The sequence below is a fragment of the Pantherophis guttatus genome, chromosome 8 (genome assembly GCF_059756535.1).
Source record: "Pantherophis guttatus breed Tessera chromosome 8, ASM5975653v1, whole genome shotgun sequence".
NCBI lineage: Eukaryota > Metazoa > Chordata > Lepidosauria > Squamata > Colubridae > Pantherophis > Pantherophis guttatus.
In genome coordinates, this window is record NC_142070.1 from 71,046,418 (window position 1) to 71,064,759 (window position 18,342).

The 18,342-nt window shown below is 44.6% G+C and overlaps 1 long non-coding RNA gene across 2 annotated transcripts; it reads left to right on the plus strand.

Annotated features, from left to right (window-relative positions):
• The first annotated feature begins 61 nt into the window (after positions 1-61).
• On the plus strand, positions 62-5,574 carry LOC132711538 (uncharacterized). Of its 2 annotated transcripts, none has more exons than XR_009622417.2 (5): positions 62-167; positions 1,155-1,234; positions 2,206-2,346; positions 3,548-3,668; positions 4,545-5,574. It is a non-coding gene; the product is annotated as an uncharacterized LOC132711538 (long non-coding RNA). The 2 variants fall into 2 exon arrangements; XR_009622419.2 differs by having other exon boundaries at positions 2,206-2,335.
• Positions 5,575-18,342: the final 12,768 nt, after the last annotated feature.

The following is an 18,342-nucleotide window of genomic DNA, read 5'->3' on the forward strand; positions in this document are numbered from 1 at the left end:
GCCTCTCTAGGAGTCTTTGGAGGCTGGGGAAAACAGCAAAAAAACGTCACTTCCTGTCCCACCGGCAGTTGGGAAATGGGCCCTTTCAGGCCTTTGGAGAGCCTCAGAGGGAGTTGGGAAAGGCTGTTTTCGCCTTCCGCAGATGCCGAGAGAGGATCTGGAGCCAGGTAAGAAAGAAAAACTGGCCTTCCCCACCCACCCACCCACCCAGAGGCAGGAAACAGCCTGTTTCCCTACTTCTGGTGGGCCCAGAAGGCCCGAAAATCAGCTGGCGGGCAGGCGCATGCGCCCCAGAGCTGAGCACTGATATGGCTACGTGTGCCATAGGTTCGCCATCACGGTCCTACAGAAAGAGATGCCCCTGTTCTAGGTATTTCCTTCTTTATTCTCTCTCTCTTTAAGAAAGAAGCAAACATCTATACTCTGAAGTCCGCCATGCCATCAACTCCATGTTCCAGTTCGGTAGTTTATTAATTACTGAATTTATATTCCCCTTTCTTTGCATTCCAAAGTTTGTGATGGCTGACATCAATTCAAAATGAAGTGCCAGGAAACAAAATCGTTACAGTTATGCTTGTTTCTTAAACTGGTTGACCAATCAAAACCTGCCAAAAGAGATGTTTTTACTGCTTTCCTTAATACCGTGGAAGGAAGGGCCAAATACACCTCAGGGAGGTGTTCTACAAACCAGGGGTTTTTAAATATGGCAATTTGTGTCGAGTTCATGCTGAGAATTCTGCCAAGTTGAAACTCGCCCATATGGAAACCACCAGATTAAAGGAAATTCTGTTAAGGATCTGTAAGTCCAATAAGGAAGGCTGCATCTCTCAAACCGTTGCTTGTGATTTATACATAGGATGGTTTCATATCCTGGCTTTTCAGAGCCTTCTAAGAAAGTTTCCCGAATAGATTGATTTGCTGATCCAGTGAAATAGCTTGCTTCTTTCCTGCCCAATGCAACCCTTTGAGAATGAGAAGGGAGAATCTAACAAAATATTTCCACTTCCCTTCCACCAATTTATGTATACTTTTCATAGGAATGAATTAGAAATTAATGGGGAGTTTTATTCGTTGCAGAGATTACTGTCATGTATACTTAAGTCTAGATGCTATTGAATTTAATTGCTTTCCTAATTAATCTTTCTCTTATATAGAACATTCTAAGGGAGACACCAACTTGCCACCGTGAGACAATAAACTGCCAAAATGCAATGAAGACTATCACTCTTTTTTGGTGGGCATTTCTTTCATATTTCTGTGCTTTTCAAAAATGTTTAATGATGCTGTATTAATGTGCAAAGCTTGAAGCAATATCTAATTTGTACTTATGAAAAGAATAAGAAATAAAGAACAATAGGAAGAAGTAAAAGGGACCTGCAGTAAATAGAGGTTTGAATATAACTCAGTGAATACACATTTGAAAATGCAATAAATATGTGTAACTTTTTATTTACAGAATAATATTTAAAGAATAATAGCAACATCTTAGCTTTTTTAAAATGGAAACCAGAAGAAATGTACAGAAGACCTAGATGGATAAAAAAGCAGATATAACAAATTTAATTGAAATTAGTGCAAAGGTTTTTGACCTAATATCATTAGTTTTGTTTTCTTAGTTCCACGGTATCTTTGTTTCATCTAAATGGTTGTTTTAAAAAAAATACAATTCACTGTTGAATGATGGACTGTGCCAAATTTCATAGTACAGGTAGTGTTCAAGGTACGACAGGTCACTTAATGGCAGTACGAAGTAACAAAGACATTCCCCAAAAGCCATGAACAGGAACCATACAGAGTTCCCCTGAGTGAGTTGCCCCTGGTTCGGACTGGTTCGCAAGAACCGGTAATAAAACCGGTGGGAGGCTCCGCCCACAGACCCGGATGTCGTGAGGAAGTTTCTGTGCATGCGCAGAAGCATGCCTGAACTAAACGCGAGCGCGCAATCCCATTGCAAACCGATAGTAAAGGTAAGTAGAACCCACCCCTGATACAGAGGGCTAAATAATTCTGCTTGATTCCCAAACTTGGAAGTGCGTGAGAGGGGCAAGAGGTAAAATACGCAGGTTGACCCCGCAAGCTCCTCCATCAGCAGCAAATTTGCCTGATGATACTGTGATGCCTGTTTTATCATTCTTTACCAGATACCTTTCTTCCTAAATGCATATGATTCCAAACTAACAGACAAACTTGTTTTTTTTCTGCTAGAACTTACGAGAGTTTACATAAGGAAAGGGAACTTGGGGTCCTGGATTTGTGCATCTCCAGCCTCATGAAGCTTCATCCATACAACTCTCTGGAACATCAAGCAAAGTCTGGAGACAAATTCATAGGACGGGTTGGTAGTAGGTATTTAATATTTCTCTTGTTTTAAAGACGACCATTTCAGGAAAAAAAATACTGCATGACAAAGATTCCTTGCATATTATATTGGAATATAATAATGGATTTCCAACGGTATGTGCATGGAAAATATTTATTTGTTTAATCAATTTATAGGCCTCCCATCTTATATACATGGCTGTATTGCTGCAAAACAGAATTTCCTGAAGTGGACCACTAGACTCCTAAAACAATTTAAAAAATGATCTAGTAAAAGAAGTCATCCAAAAGAGCAACATGCAAACAAAAGCAAATAAAACACCCCCAGGAGCAAAACAAATTAAAGTTTAATTTGTGTGTACTGTTTAATGGACTGCTAAATTGGCAAAATGGATTGCTAAATTGGCCATGCCCACCCAGTCACATGACCACCTAGCCATGACCACCCAGCCGATCCGGCCCCCCAGTAGTCTGAGGGACCGTGAATTGGCCCACTGTTTAAAAAGTTTGAGGACCCCTGCTCTAGACATAGATGGATAAAAAAGCAGGTATAACAAATTTAACTGAAATTAGTGCAAATGTTTTTGGCCTAATGTCATTAGTTTTGTTTTCTTATTTCCACGGTATCATGGTTTGATCTAAATGATGTTTTTTAAATGTAATTCAGTATTGAAAGATGAAGTGTGCCAAATTTCACAGGTATTCCTCAAAGTATGATAGGTCACTTAATAGCAATTTGAAGTTACAAACACCCCTCCCTCCCCAAGCCACATACAAGCCTGTTGCAAAGTTACAAATTCTACAGAGCTGACCATCATTCGCCCTTAGGACCAACTGCAGAGACGCTGTAGCACGCCCACCCATCTATCTCCCCCCCCTATGCCCCCCCCCAATATCCTGCCCTACCAGGTGCCTAAATACCCTGCTTTGCCCCCCACTTGAACGGAGCTACTGGACTTCTGGGCAAAACAGACCTCTCCCCTCCCTGCCGGCTTCCCTCTGCCTTTTGAAATCTCAGCTAGCTCTGCTGACAACAGAACAGAAACCTTGCAGAGGGCTAAATAATTCTCAATTCCCAGTCCATGAGAGGGGCAAGAGTGGGTGAAATTCGCAGGTTGACTCCACAAGCTCCTATGTAAGCAGTAAATTTGCATGATGATACTATGATACCTGTTTTAGCACTCTTTATCAGATGCCTGTGTTCCAAGCTAGCTAACTTTCTCTGTAGGATTTCACTTACGGCCCTGGAATTTGCGGGAAAGGACCACGCAGTAGAAGTCCTTCTTGAGAAATGCCTACGCTGGATCGATCAGCTCCAGACTGACTGCCACTCACTGGAGGGCAGACAGGTAAGACCAGCTTAATGTACTGTAAGTCTTGAAGAAAATAGATGCTTTTCAGGACTTCCTGTGTGGGTATATACAGTGCACTCCACACAGCTTTGGAACTTATCTGAACAACCCCTCAATTCCTAATTCCAGAAGCATGATGCCTTGCAAGAAGGGGGTGGGGGGCAAGTATTGAGTGTTTGCTTTACAATCTTAGCTGCCAGTTTCCAAGGTCCAGCTGAGAAGCTTGATGGTCCTTGGCTATTATTTTCTGGCTTTTCTTGCTCCAGAGAGGGTTATTGTATCATTTTTGCAAGAATTCTTGAAAACTATTCAAATCCTTAAAAGTATGATGACTTTTCAGAGTGGAAACATTAAGAGAGGGGGGAGGGAAGGAAAGAGAGAGAGAGAGAGATGATGATGATGATGATATATGGATGGATGGGTGGATGATAGACAGACAGAACTTAGCAATAGCACTTAGACTTACATGCTGCTTCACAGTGCTTTTAAAGCCCTCTCTAAGCGGTTTACAGAGTCAGCCTCTTCCCCCCAATAATGAGTCCTCATTTTACTGACCTCGGAAGGATGGAAGGCTGAGTCAATCTTGAGCCTGGTAAGATTCGAACTGCCAAATTGCAGGCAGCCGGCAGTCAGCAGAAGTAGCCTGCAGTACTGCACTCTAACCACTGCGCCACTGTGTGAAAACTAGTCCTAAATCCCTTTTTCAGTGTCCTTGTAACTTTGAGTAGTCATTAAACAGTTGAGGATTAGCGGTAAACCGTTTTCAATTGGTGATGATTGGAAGCTTACGAGCCGAAGTAAATGAATACCATATATATCTGGAAATTCCAAAATCGCAAAATCAAATTCTTAGTACTAATTTTTTTTTTACAGAACTTGTCTGAGGGAAGATTTGTAAGATTATGCCACCATCTGCTGGAAGAATTTGGAAAAACGTGGCAGAAAGTGGATAATGAAAAGAAAAGGAAACCCAGGCCCGGCATGGAGTAAGGTAGTCCTCGACTTACAACAGTTAATTTAGTGACTGTTACAACGGCAGTGAAAAAGAATGACTTAGGCTGTTTTCCACAGCATTCCTGGTGTCACACAATCAAAATTCAGATGCTTGATCACTGATTCATATTTACAGTGGTTGCAGTGTCCCGGAGTCATGCGATCAAGTTTTATGACTTTCTGACAAGCCAAGACAATGGGGAAGCCGGATTCGCTTAATGACTGTTTGACTAATTTAACAACTGCAGTGATTAATTTACTGTGGCCAGAAATGTCGTAAAATGGGGCAAAACTCACTTAACAAATATCTCACTTAGGAACAGAAATGTTGGGCTCCATTCTGGTCGTATGTTGAGGACTATCTGGGTTAAGTATCAGGTTGTCCCCAATTTACAGCCATTCATTTAGTGATGAAGTTAAAGCAGTACAAACTTGAGTTATGATCATTTTTCACACTTATGACCCTTGAAATATCCTCATAGTCACGTGATCAAAATACTTCAAGAGCAACGGAATAGGTTTGAGTACATATTTCTCAACATCCAAGTGTCGGAACATGAACTGAAGTGTCCTCAGCGATTCTTTCACACCAGTCTTGTCTAGTTGACTAGCACAGTTTAAAAAAGGCATTAAAAGCGGTTTTAAATTCTTATCCTGGAGGAAGCAGGGAAAGAAACAAGCAATTAAACAAGGTCACTGGAGTTCTCTGGGTCTAATAGCGAGAATGACGAACACATAGAAAGCCACAGAACATAGAATAACAGGCTTGAAAAGAAACTTAGTGATATTCTAGTCCAACCTCCTGCTCAAGCAGAAGACCCTATACCAGTGATGGCGAACCTTTTTGCCATCGCGTGCCAGGAGGGGGGGGGAGGTTCGCGCGCGCATGTGCCCACACCCATAATTCTATGCGCCCTGCCCTGTGTATGCACGCGCAACCCCCCTTCCCCCCCCACTTGCTCCTGGCATCCGATGGCCAGGTAGGCCCATTTTTCTTTCTTACCTGGCTCCAGACCCTCTCTATGCATCTGGGAAGGACGAAAACAGCCTTTCTCACTCCCTCGGAGGCCTGAAAGGGCCCATTTTCCAACTGCCGGTGGGACAGGAAATGACCTTTTTTGCTGTCCCCAGCCTCCAGAGTCTCTCTAGGAGTCTTGTCTAATTGACTAGCACAGTTTATCAAAGGCATTAAAAGCGGTTTTAAATTTTTATCCTAGAGGAAACAGGGAAAGAAACAAGCAATGAAACAAGGTCACTGGAGTTCTCTGGGTCTAGTAGCGAGAATGACAAACACAAAGGAACCCACAGAAAATAGAATAACAGGATTGAAAAGGAAATTAGTGATCTTCTAGTCCAACCTGCTGCTGAAGCGGGAGATCCTATACTCTTCTGCACAAATGGCTGTTTAGTCTCTTCTTGAAAATCTCCAATGTTGAAGCATTCACAACTTCTGGAGGCAAGTCATTCTTCTGGAGGCAATTGTTCTCGCTATCAGGAAATTCTCCTTAGTTCCAGGTTGCTTTTCTCCTTGATTAGTTTCCATCCATGATTGGGGATCCATGATGGGGCATTAAGCACAGATCAAACCCTCCCCTCTCATGTACTGATGCTGTCACCTCGCTGGGTTATGAAAGGTCTGCAAGAAAACAACCAAGTTCAGAGAGCACCAAGGACCTCACAACTTCAGGATTGTCCAGAATCTCTTTGGATTATCCAGAGTGTCCACATGATACAACCACATGGCTCTGTGTGAACACAGAGTACAAGTGGTCTCCTTAAGAAGGTAGCATGTACAGACCAGGAGCTTAGGTTACCCAATCCTTGAACTCACTTCTTTGCTCCGACCATTTGCCAGCAAAATTAATAGCACAACAAGGCTCTGTGGGATGTTTTCTCTCACGTAACTTCCATGAAGCTCCTCCACCCTTTTCAATATTGTCCCAAAAGTAATGGAGATATATTGCAGTAAGGAGCTGTCCACTACGAGCAATTGCAGTGGGCCTAAAAAGGACTTAAAAGATACTCTAAAAGTGCCAGTGCCGACGATGCTGTTCCCCTGGTAGTCTCGGAGATGAATATGGGGGAAGTCCAACTGCCTTTTTGAGATTTTAGGCATCAATCCCCTTAATATACCCCAAGAGACGATGGTCATTTACGACCCTGTATCCACCTCCATATGGCAAGGTGATCCCTCAATCAGGACGGTGACATGGACCTTCTTGGAGGAGGAGAGGCTAGCTTGACTGTTGACTGTTTCTGCCTTAGAGGTGCCTCTGGAGACGGTAAAATAGTCCTCTCCATAATTCTCTTGTCTTTTCTGCATTCTTTTATTCACATTGCTCTGAGTGAAGACGGAGTACAAGTGGTATTAAGAAAGCATGAACAGACCAGGAGTCAGGTTACCCAGTCCAACCCACTGCTTCGCTCCGTCCATCTGCTAGCAGAATTCTTAGTGGAACAAGGCTCTGCAGAATATTTTCTTTTATATAACTCCTATGAACCTCCTTCGCCCTTTTCAGTAGCATCCCAAAAATGTTCATGGCCATATGTTGCAGTTCAGGGTCTTCCTAAGAAAGAAGAGAAACAGGTTTGTCACTCCAATAGCAGAAAATCTATGTAGCTCAATGCTGAACTTTGAATTTGGGAAGATCTTCGAGGCCACCCAACGGTGGTGAACTCTCCTCCATAAACACCCCTGGTCTTGCTTTCTTTTCTATCCTCCTATAACTTAACTCTATTGTTTTGTGTCCCACAAATTGAGGAGAGCACGGCTCAAATGACCTCTTTCCGGTATTTACAAACTACTGTCATGTCCACTTGGTTAAAAGTCTAGTGATTCTCAAACATCCACATCGTGGTTTGCCAAAGGTGCCAAAAAGCAATGGGCCTTTTTTGTTTTCTTTTTTCCGTTAAAAATGTTCTGTTTCTCACTCAAGAAGCTTCTTCATTTCAAAACTTCATTCAAGCTTCTAGGATGAAAAGCAAAATGTTTTCAAAAAAAACACTAAGAAAGTCCAGTTGCCTTATGGGAAAAGCACCTTTGGGACAACCATCACCTGGATGACTGAGAATCTCCTTAAACATGTCTGTTTAATTATAATACTGTCCAGTCTTCATTTAGCTAGCTTGATAATCCGCACATCATTGGGTGCTTTGTCAAACGCTTTGCTGAAATGAAGATATATTATGTCTACCACATTCCCACAATCTATTATGGACATTTTGGGGGATTTTTTATTTGTTTGCTTTGGTACTTTGGACTTCTGGCAACTGCCTGCAATAGCGTCCACAGGGTTTTGGGGGGTTTTTTTGGGCCAGGAATATTTTGGAACTGGTTTGTCATTTTTTGCTTCCTAGGACAGAGAGAGTGTGTGACTGACTAAGGTCACCCAACTGCCATCAAACCTAATGAAAACTAGGATTTATGCTTTCAGGGTTTTAGTCTTTAACCTCTACACCAAACTGATTTTCTATTAAGGAAGTGTGATGTGTTGTGAGAACCTACAAGGACAGACTGCAATCTACATGACAGTCAGCTAAACAAAATCTGAGACCAGGGCAGAAATTTAATGTGAGAAAACATTCTCCTTTGTTTTCTTAAAGATAAAGGCAGGGAGGGTTCCATTAACCCTATAATAAAACCATTCATAACTTCCATCATCTTAATCTGATCTGCCTCAGTTACCCCCTCAAGAAAAAAAGTAAGAGTAGTTTGGCAATTGCTTATCTTGACAATTCCATTCTACTTGTTGGCAATTGTGGTAAAATGCTTGCAGATCAACCTTTATGGTATGGTCTAGGGTGCTGTTTTTCAATCTTAGCAGCTTTAAGATGTGGGGATTTCAACTCCTGGAGTTCTCCAGCCAGCAGAGTTGAAGTCCACCCATCTTAAAACATCTGAGATAAAGCAACACCAATCTAATAGATATGGAGCGTGATTGGGTTTTTTCTCGATATGGTGCATGATATTCTAGATTATCTAGACTGATGTGTGGTTTGGTGGAGCTGAAGAGAGTGGCAACCTTCATTCTCTTCCACCTCATCTGGCACTTCTCCAGCTCTCTAGAAGCATTCAAGGATCATCTAGAAGCTTACACACTATTTTATATTACCATAACACAGTTGTTGCTGAACTATTTCAAAGCATTTTTGTTAAAATTAGAATTCTGCAGATGAGAGAGAGAGAACCAGTTGTCGTGATTTGTTTGACTTACGTCAGGAAAATATTTTAGCAGCAGCGGAATAAATTTGACTGCCTTGTATCCATATTTCTCGACATCCAACTGTCGGAACATGAAGTGAAGTGTCCTCAGAGATTCTTTCACACCAGTCTTATCTAGTTGACTAGCACAGTTTATCAAAGGCATTAAAAGCAGCTTTAAATTCTTATCCTGGAGGAAGCAGGGAAAGAAACAAGCAATGAAACAAGGTCACTGGAGTTCTCTGGGTCTAGTAACGAGAATGACAAACACATAGAAAGCCACAGAACATAGAATAACAGGCTTGAAAAGGAACTTAGTGATCTTCTAGTCCGACTTGCTGCTCAAGCAGGAGACCCTATACCAGTGTTGGCAAACCTTTTTGGCACCGAGTGCCCAAACTGGAACGTGCGTGCACATGTGCAGACTTCAAACCTAAAGATCAGCTGGTTGGTGCACAGGCGCACCAGCCTGCGCACCAGCCAGCTGGTATTCGGGTTTTCGGTGCTCCAGCGCATGCGAAGACCAACTGTCTGGCAAGCATGCACACTCTAGAAACCTGAAGAACAGCTGGTGATGGTGCGCATGCCCACAAAGAGGGCTCTACATGCCTCCTATGGCACACATGCCATAGGTTCACCATCACGGCCCTATACTATTCTGGACAAATGGCTTTGGAGAATAGGTGGACCCCCTTTTCTATGGAGCAGCCCTCAAATATTAAAAGACGCATGTCATCCTACCTCCCCCCCCCTTTTTTTTTTGTTAGACTAGAACTACCTAGTACCCCAATTGTTCATCATATGGTTTGCCTCCAGCTAAAGCAAACCGAAGGGAAACACTTCAGCTTACACAGTTAAACATACCATAATATGCCCCATTTCAAGCACATAAACATATGCACTTAGAACGTAGAACATGGATTAATAGAGTTAGAAGGGACCTTGGAGGTCTTCTGGTTCAACCCCTTCTCAAGCAGGAGACTCTATACTACTCCAGATCATGATTTTCCAGGCTCTTTTTGAAAACCTTTAGTGATGGCGCACCCACAACTTTTGAAGGCAAATTGTTCCGTTGCCTGATTGCTCTCACCATTAGGACATTTCTCTTTAGTTCCAGGATGCTTGTTGCCTTGATTAGTTTCCATCCATTGTTTCTTCTCTTGCCTTTTGGTGTTTTGGAAAACAATTTGACCCCCTCATCTTTCTAGGAGCCCCTCAAATATTGGAACAGGTGCTATCAGCACCCCTACTTCTTCTTTTCATTAGACTACACATTCCCAATTCCTGTAACATAAAATTCTTTGTATGTTCTTTGGGGTTGGTTGTAATTATGAGAAATCTGGATAAGATGCATAAATAAAAATAACCATAACAGCCAACATCCCAGGTGGACGTTCCCCATGAAAAACCTGGAAATGAAGAAGCTGGATGTTTTTTTTAGATCAGCTCAGTTGCTTCCTCTTCCCAGAAGTTTGAAGAGACATTTTCGCTTGAAGCAAAACACTCCCATCACTGGAGGTTTTCCAAAAGAGACTACACAGTCACTTATCTGAAATAGCATAGGTTTTCCTGCTTGAGCAGGGGGCTGGACTGGAAGACCTCCAAGGTCTCTTCCAGTTCTATTCTATTCTAGCTTCAAAGCCATAGGAATGCAATAGCTGGGGAGACCTCACGTTGACGGACTGGAGTAATTTCTGCTCATTGTAGACGCGTAAGTAGATTTCAACCAGAAGAACCAGGCTTCTTCTTAAGATACTTTGAGGAACATCTAAGGACCTTTTTTGAGGCATGAAATACAGCATCTCTCCCTCCCTCTGTTCAGTCTTCAGGAGATGAACCTGTCTGTTTTTATTGCAGATATACAGGAATTCAGTTATGGTTGCTGCAAGGAACAAAATTAGTCCTTGGTTGGACAAATGCAGGCAGTGTGATGTCTCTGGGTACAATTGGTCTTCTTTTGTGTCCATCAGCTCCTTATCTCACTTGACTTTTGAAAAGATTATTCAAAAATAAATAGCTACCATGTTTCCCCGAAAATACGACATGTTCTGAAAATAAGGCCAAGCCTGATTTTTGGGGTGGGCGTAAATATACGTCCTCCCCCCAAAATAAGCCCTAGTGAAGGGGTGGGCGTGGGCAGCACATGAGGCAGCTCTTCCCTTCCCAGTCAGGTATTGGCAGCTGGATCCCTTAATCACGACCCAGGGATCAGCTGAGCTGATCGGGAGCTGCCTCTGTTCTATTTCTCCCCAGTGTTCTTGGAGCTCGCCCCCTCCCATCCATCCATCCCCCCCTTGCCTGAAAACTCCTGCCCCACTCGCAAGAGAGCAGTGCCCAGCACCTCTTGCCACGTAGTGCCCACCCAGCGGAGAAACCCCCCCCCTCCGGCTGGGCAGAGCACAACTTACCAACTGAGCAGTAAGAGGCTGGTCAGGCCAGCCACCTGCTGCCTGCTGCCAAGTCTTCCAGGAGCCAGGGCAGAGAGTCTTCTGGTAGCAGCTGCTCTTGGAACGCGTTTCCCACTCTATGGTTCCAGCTCCATGAGCGGCTGCAGCTCCCTTTGCTGCCTCTCTGCCTCGGCTGCCAAAAAACACAGCAGTAGGTGGCTGGCCCGAGCAGCCTCTTCTCTGCTTCCAGCGGCTTCCAGCCAGGGTTTATGTCTTGTGGCCCGCCCCATCCCCCACCCCACCTGCCACCCCCAAGTTGAACCCCATCGCAAGACACACATCTTACCAGAGATTGACAGCTCCGTCACGTCTCTCAGCCAGTCTGTGCTGGGAAACACCTTCAATGGTAAAGAATAATTTCTCATGAGTTCGAGAAGTTTTTAATTGTTTGCACTCGCAAGAACAATTTACCATGCAAGGTGTTTCCCAGCAGAGACCGGACGAGAGACGCAACGGAGTTGTCAGTCTCCGGTAAAACGTGTGTCTTGTGGCTCGGCCCCATCTGCCACCCCCATCATGAGATGCACGTCTTATCAGAGACTTGCAGCTCCGTCACGTTACTTTCCGTTGTGTCCAGGGAAACATGTAAAAAAAACCTCGCAAGTTCAAGAAGTTTGATTGAACTTGCGAGATGGTTTTTTTACATGTTTCCCTGGACACAGCCGCGAGGAATGTGACGGAACTGGAAAGGTAAGATGCGCGTCTCGCTTCTCGCCCGCCCCACCTGCCACCTGCAAGGAATGAGTCTTTTTGAGACTCGTTGCGCCGCCGGCGCTGCCTCAAGGAGCAGGACTCTGCAAGGCTTATGTTGTTGCATGTTGCGAGCTTCAGGACGCCAGCTGTGCCAGTATGATGAAGCTTGCAGCAGTGCTACAGTTCATGCGTGCAACGGTGCAACAAGCCTTTCAGAGTCCTGCTCCACAAGGGGGAGGCAGCGGCGGCAATGACAGGGCAAGCCAGGGGAGCAGCGGCCAGCCACTTAGCCAGCGCGAAGAACAGGAAGAGGAGGCGACAGCAGCGACGGGAAATCCAGTCCCATGCTCATGCCTCCTGCACCCCCAAAATAATAAGACACACACACACACACATATACTCGATAATAAGGCCACACCCTTATTTTGGGGATCAAAAGAAAATAAGACCCTGTCTTATTTTCAGGGAAATAAGGTATGTTTGATTTTGTTGTTCAGTTGCTAAATCTTGTCCTACTCTTTGCCACCCCAAGGACCAGAACATCTCAGGCTCCAGAGTTTACCCAAGGTCATGTTTGCTGTGTTGATAACACCATCTAAACCATCTCACCCTCTGCTGCCCCCTTCTCCTTTGGCCTTCAGTAGTCTTTCCCAACATTGGGGTCTTTTCTCCAGTGAGTCCTCTCTTCTCATTAGGTGGCCAAGTATTTGAGCTTCAGTTTTAGGATCTGTCCTTCCAAAGAAGAGTCAGGGTTGACTTCCTTTAGGGTTGACTGACTGGATCTCTTTATAGTCCAAAGGACTCTCAAGAGTTTTCTCCAGCACCACAATTTGAAAGCATCAATTCTTCGGCACTCAGCCTTCCTTATGGTCCATCTCCCACAGCCATACATTACTACTTGGGAAAACTAGTAGCAATGGCTGTCCAATCTCATCTTAAAAACCTCCAGTTTTGGAGCAACCACAGCTTCTGGAAGCAAGTCATTCCAATGACTAATTTGTTCTCACTGTCAGGAAATCTCTTCCTAGTTCTAGGTTGGTTCTCTCCTTGATTAGTTTCCATCCATTGCTTCTTGTTCTGCTTTCAGAAGATCTCCAAGAGGTTCTGTTCTCAACTTCAGATCTTCCAGGGGTGCACCCATCTTTGTAGAAGAGATACCACTCCAGCTGAGTCCATCCTCTTTCTGGTGGTTGTCTTCTTCTCCTTCTTCTATCCTTCCTTCCTTGTAGACTTCCAAGAGAGTGAGGTCACACCTGCTACTATCTTGAAAGTCACTCACTTCCTCCACCCCATCTCTTATCTTGAAGGGCTGCTGCAGAAGGTAACCCAGACCTCAAATAATAAATCTTTGTATCAGAGGGTACGGTTGTATCATCCATTTGCTTAGAACATTTAGAATCTCGTAAGTCATGAAAATGTTTCCAACCTCAGAGTGATACAGAAGCTGAGGAAGAAGAGTAGAGATACTGGGCATTAGCAAAGCAAAAGAAAGGAAGTTTCATGAGAGCCTCCACTAAGAGATGCCATATTCAGTCATTAAGTGGAGAGAAAAAGAAAATACAGGCCTCGTTTACTGACTGCTGAAAGTCACAATGACACAGACAAAAGGGACATGCCAATTTTTCAGACGTATGACGATTGTAGCATCCTCACAGTCATCTGATCAAAATTTGGGTACTTGCTGGTTCGTATTTATGATGGTTGCAGTATCCCCGGGTCATGTGATCCCCTTGTGATTTTCTGACAAGCAACGTCTTCCTCCCTCCCTCCCTCCGCTTGCTTGCTTCTTTCCTTCCTTCTTCCCACTCTCACTCTCTCCCTCCCTCCCTTTCCTTCCTTCCCCCTTCCCTCCTCCTCCTTGCCTTCATCTGTCCTTCCTTCCTCCCACAACTTCTGGAGGCAAGCCATTTCACTGATTAACAAAATTACAGAAGACCTTGGAGGTCTTCTACTCCAACCCTCTGCTCCAGCAAGAGACCCTCTACCATTTCAGAGAAATGGCTGTCCAGCGTCTTCTTCAAGACCTCCAGTGATGGAGCACCTACAACTTTTCTAACCATTAAGTTCTCGTGAGCCCTGGGGCAACTTTCCTTGACCTCAAAAATGTTGAGGTGCACCACAATGTCTCCTCACCTCTGAGAAGAAAGCCATCCCGATTGTCTTTTCCCTCATATCTGGATGGTGCAAATATTTGTGGGCCTCTTGAATCATAATCTCGAATTCTTTAGAGAATGTGAACAAGCTCCTAAAATGTCAAATATGGAGAGATCAGACAAGATCTGCTGGTTAGTGAGAAGAAAATCACCAAGCTAGAGAAATCATTATCTGAATTATCAATAAAGAGATTGAACAAGTTACTCCATTTAGAAAATTTCTATGGCTGCCCACCTTCCATTTAAACCCGGGTTTTTTAACAACAGTTCATAAATAAAGCAAGCCTCAAAACACAAATCCAAAACACAAAAATAACCAGGTGGATATTGAATGTGGATAAAAATAACCATGCAGTTATTGAATATCCTTGTGGATATTGAATGGGCTACAGAAGACTGAATCTTGCAAAGTTTAGACGAATGAATGGAAATCACAGAAAATGTTAGTGGCTATCTGACCCCCTTTTAATCCCCTTCTCTCTCTATTCCTTTCCCCTCCCTCCCTCTCTTTCTCCCCCTCCCTTCACTCTCTCTCCCTCTGTCTCTCCCTCTGTCTCTCTCTCTCCTCTTCCTCTCTCTCTCATCCTCCCTCTTTTTCTTCATCTTCCTCTCTATCTATCTTTCTCCCTCTCCTCCTCTCGCCTTCTTCTCCCTCACCTTCTCATCCTCCTTCTCCCTCTCTATCTCCCTCTCCCCTCTCTGCTTCTGCCTCTCTCTCTGTTTCTTCCTCTCCCATTCCTTTCCCTCTCTCTCACTCACCCTCTCTCTTTCTCTCCCCTTCCCTCTCTCTCTTTCCCCCTCTCTGTCTCCCCTTTCCTCCCCTATCCTCTGTCTCACCTTCCCTTTCTCCCTCTCCCTCTCCTCTTCTCCTTTTCCTTTCCCCCTCTTTATCTCCTCCCTTCCTCTGCCTCCACCATTCTTTCTCTTTCCCTTTCGCCCCCTCTCTTCCTCTCCCCTTCCTCTTTCTCGCTCCCCCTCTGCTTCTGCCTCTCTTTCTCCCTCTTCCCCTCTCTCTCATCCACCCTCTCTTTCTCTCCCCTTCCCTCCCTCTCCTCCCCTCTATCTCACCTTCCCTCTCTTTCTCCCTCCCTCTCTCTCTCCCTCTCACCCCGCCTCTCTTTCTCCCCTTCCTTCCCCCTCTCCCTTTCACCCTCCCTCTTTTTCTCTCTCTCTGCCTCTCCCCTCCCCCTCTCTCTCACCCACTGCCACTTGTCACCAAGCTCTTTTGACTTAATTTCTTACGGGACCAGGTGGGAAATGGTCTCAAATAAACTGTCAGAGGTCAATAGCATTTCCCAGCAGCTCAACCATCATATGACCTTCCCATCACAAGATCTTCGCCTGTGACCCACATATGACTCATCAAAAGACTCACAAGATCCCCACCTCACGCAACCTGATGTGTCCTCCCCACAAGACCCATCCCAAGCTCCTCATCTGATGTGAGCCACACTTAACCCATCACAAAACCTGTCATTAGACTCACTTGTTTCGACCCTCACCTAACCTATCACAAGATCCTGATATAACCCACACCTGATCTATCACAAAACCCTCACCTGACACGACCTTCACCTGACATGACTCCCCAATACAAGATCCCCACCTGATGTGACCTGCACCTGACCCATCACAAGATCCTCACCTGATACGACCCTCACCTGATGTGACTTTCTCATCACAAGACCTACTGACCACACAAAACCCTTACAAACAGAAGAACACCAACACTGGCATTCCCTAAACTCCGCCGAAGATATTACCTAGCCTAGTAATGAAACGTTTGGAAACCAACCCACAATCTCAGAGAACCAACCTCCACCCTCAACCTCCACCCGAGCTACAGCTATTCACCACTATCACAAATGATTGAGAAACTCCGTAGACTGCAAGAAAACAGGAGGCACATCTCCTTGAGGTTCTTACCCATCACAGTCCTCTGAGCTCTTCAGAAGCACATTGACCACACTGACCACCCGTTTTGTGGCCAGGTGGCAGATGACTTTGAGCGTCTCTTCCTTTGTAGTTGCTTCAGCAATCTTTGGGAGAGACTGGTTCATTTCCTGGAGGTAATGGCAAAACAGACGAGAGGGTTGAAATCCAGGGTTGGTCTCCATTGGAGATGCTGTGGAGTTGATGACTCCCACCCGTTTGGGAAAAAAATTGCCCCCCACAATGTCAAACTTTGCCTTACATTTTCAAAAAAACCCACCTGATTTGTCCAGCCCCATGTGATAGATTTTATTTATTTATTTATTCATTCATTCATTCATTCATTCATTCATTTATTTTTGAAAATTTATGTTGCCTCCTATTCGCACCTGGCGACTCAAGGTGGCTTATAAAAATATAAAAACATCACATAAAACTAATAAAAGAATCAGATATAATAAAATAATAAAATAAAATAACCCCCCACCGCAGCGACAACACCTCACACAAGCTATTTAATGGGCCCCATCCCGCTCTGGGTTCCCCATGTCCGCTGGCAGAATCAGGGCTTCAGTGCCTTCCGGAAGAGTATTAGAGTGGGGGCCATTCTAATCTCTGGGGGAATGACGTTCCAGAGAGAGGGAGCCACCACGGAGGAGGCCCTTCTTCTGGGTCCCACCAGGTGTATCTCCCTCAGGGATGGGACCTGCAACATTCCCTGCCTCCTCCCTCTGATGGGTCGGGTAGATGTGACCTGCAAGAGACGGTCAATCTCCTTGACGTTCTTACCCATCATAGTCCACTGAGCACTCCAGCAGAATGTCCACCACACTGGTCACCCATTTTGTGGTCAGGTGACAGATGGATTTCAGTGTCTCTTCCTTTTCTCTGAGAGTCATGGGCAGTTAAAGTCAAAACAGAAGTCAGAGGGTTGGGATTCAATGTTGGTCTCTACTGGAGAATGGGTTGGGGTGGGGTTGATGACTCCAACCCATTACGGAAAAAAATTGGCCCCCACAATGTCAAAGTTTGCCTTACATTTTCAAAAAGAACCCTATCTGATTTGTCCAGCCCCGTGTGATATTTTATTTGTTTATTTATTTTGTTGCCTCCTATTTGCACATGGCAACTCAAGGCAGATTACAAAAATATAAAAACATCTCATGAATCTATTAAAAGAACCATATATAATAAAATAAAATAACCCTCCACCCCGGCGACAACACCTCATATGAACCATTTAATGGGCTCAATTCCACTTTGCGTTCCCCATGCCCGCTGGGTCGGGTAGATATGACTGGCAAAAGATGGTCCCTCAGATAACCTGGTCCCAAGCCATGAAGGGCTTTAAAGGTGACAACCAGCACCTTGAATTGGACCCAGAAGCAAATCGGCAACCAGCACAGCTCCTGCAGGAGAGGTGTGATACATGTGCATACCGAAGTCTGCACAAAACCAGGCCCTTGTATTTTGCACCAACTGGAGCTTCCAGATACTCTTCAAGGGCAACCTCATGTAGAGCGCTTTGCAATAGTCAAGACGGGAAGTGACTAGGGCATGAGTGACCGTGAGTAGGGATTGTCAGTCCAGGAAAGGGTGTAACTGGCGCATAATCTGCAGTTGTGCAAAGGCCCTCCTGGCCACGACCACCATCTGCTCTTCAAGCAGGAGTCATGAGTCCAGGAGAACCCCCAGATTACGCACAGGATCTCTTTGGTGTAGTGCCACCCCATCCAAGAGTAAAGGTGGCAATTCTCCCTGGCCCAAAGAACCCCAGAGCCACTCGGTCCGGACAACACTGAACCCAATTCACACCGGCCGTGGTAGATGCTCAGATGCCCTCTATAAATGGGGCAAAATATCATCACCAAATTGTGACTGCGAGCTCCAAAAACAATCTATCTGATATATACAGGTAGTCCTCGACAATTGAACCCAGAATTTCTGTTGCTAAGCAAGACAACCATTCAGTGAGCTTTGCTCCATGTTATGATCTTTCTTGCTATGGTTATTAAGCAAATCAGTGCAGTTGTTAAGTTAGTAAAACAATTGTTAAATGAACTTGGCTTCCACATTGTCTTTGCTTGTCAGAAGGTCGCAAAGGGGATGAGTGTCACATGACCCCTGGGACACTGTAACCGTCATAATATGAACAAGTTGCCAAGCACCTGAATTTTATCACGTGACCATGGGGATGCTTAATACCTTAATATATTTCTGTTTGAAATGGTGTGGAGTGGTGCGGTGGCCTA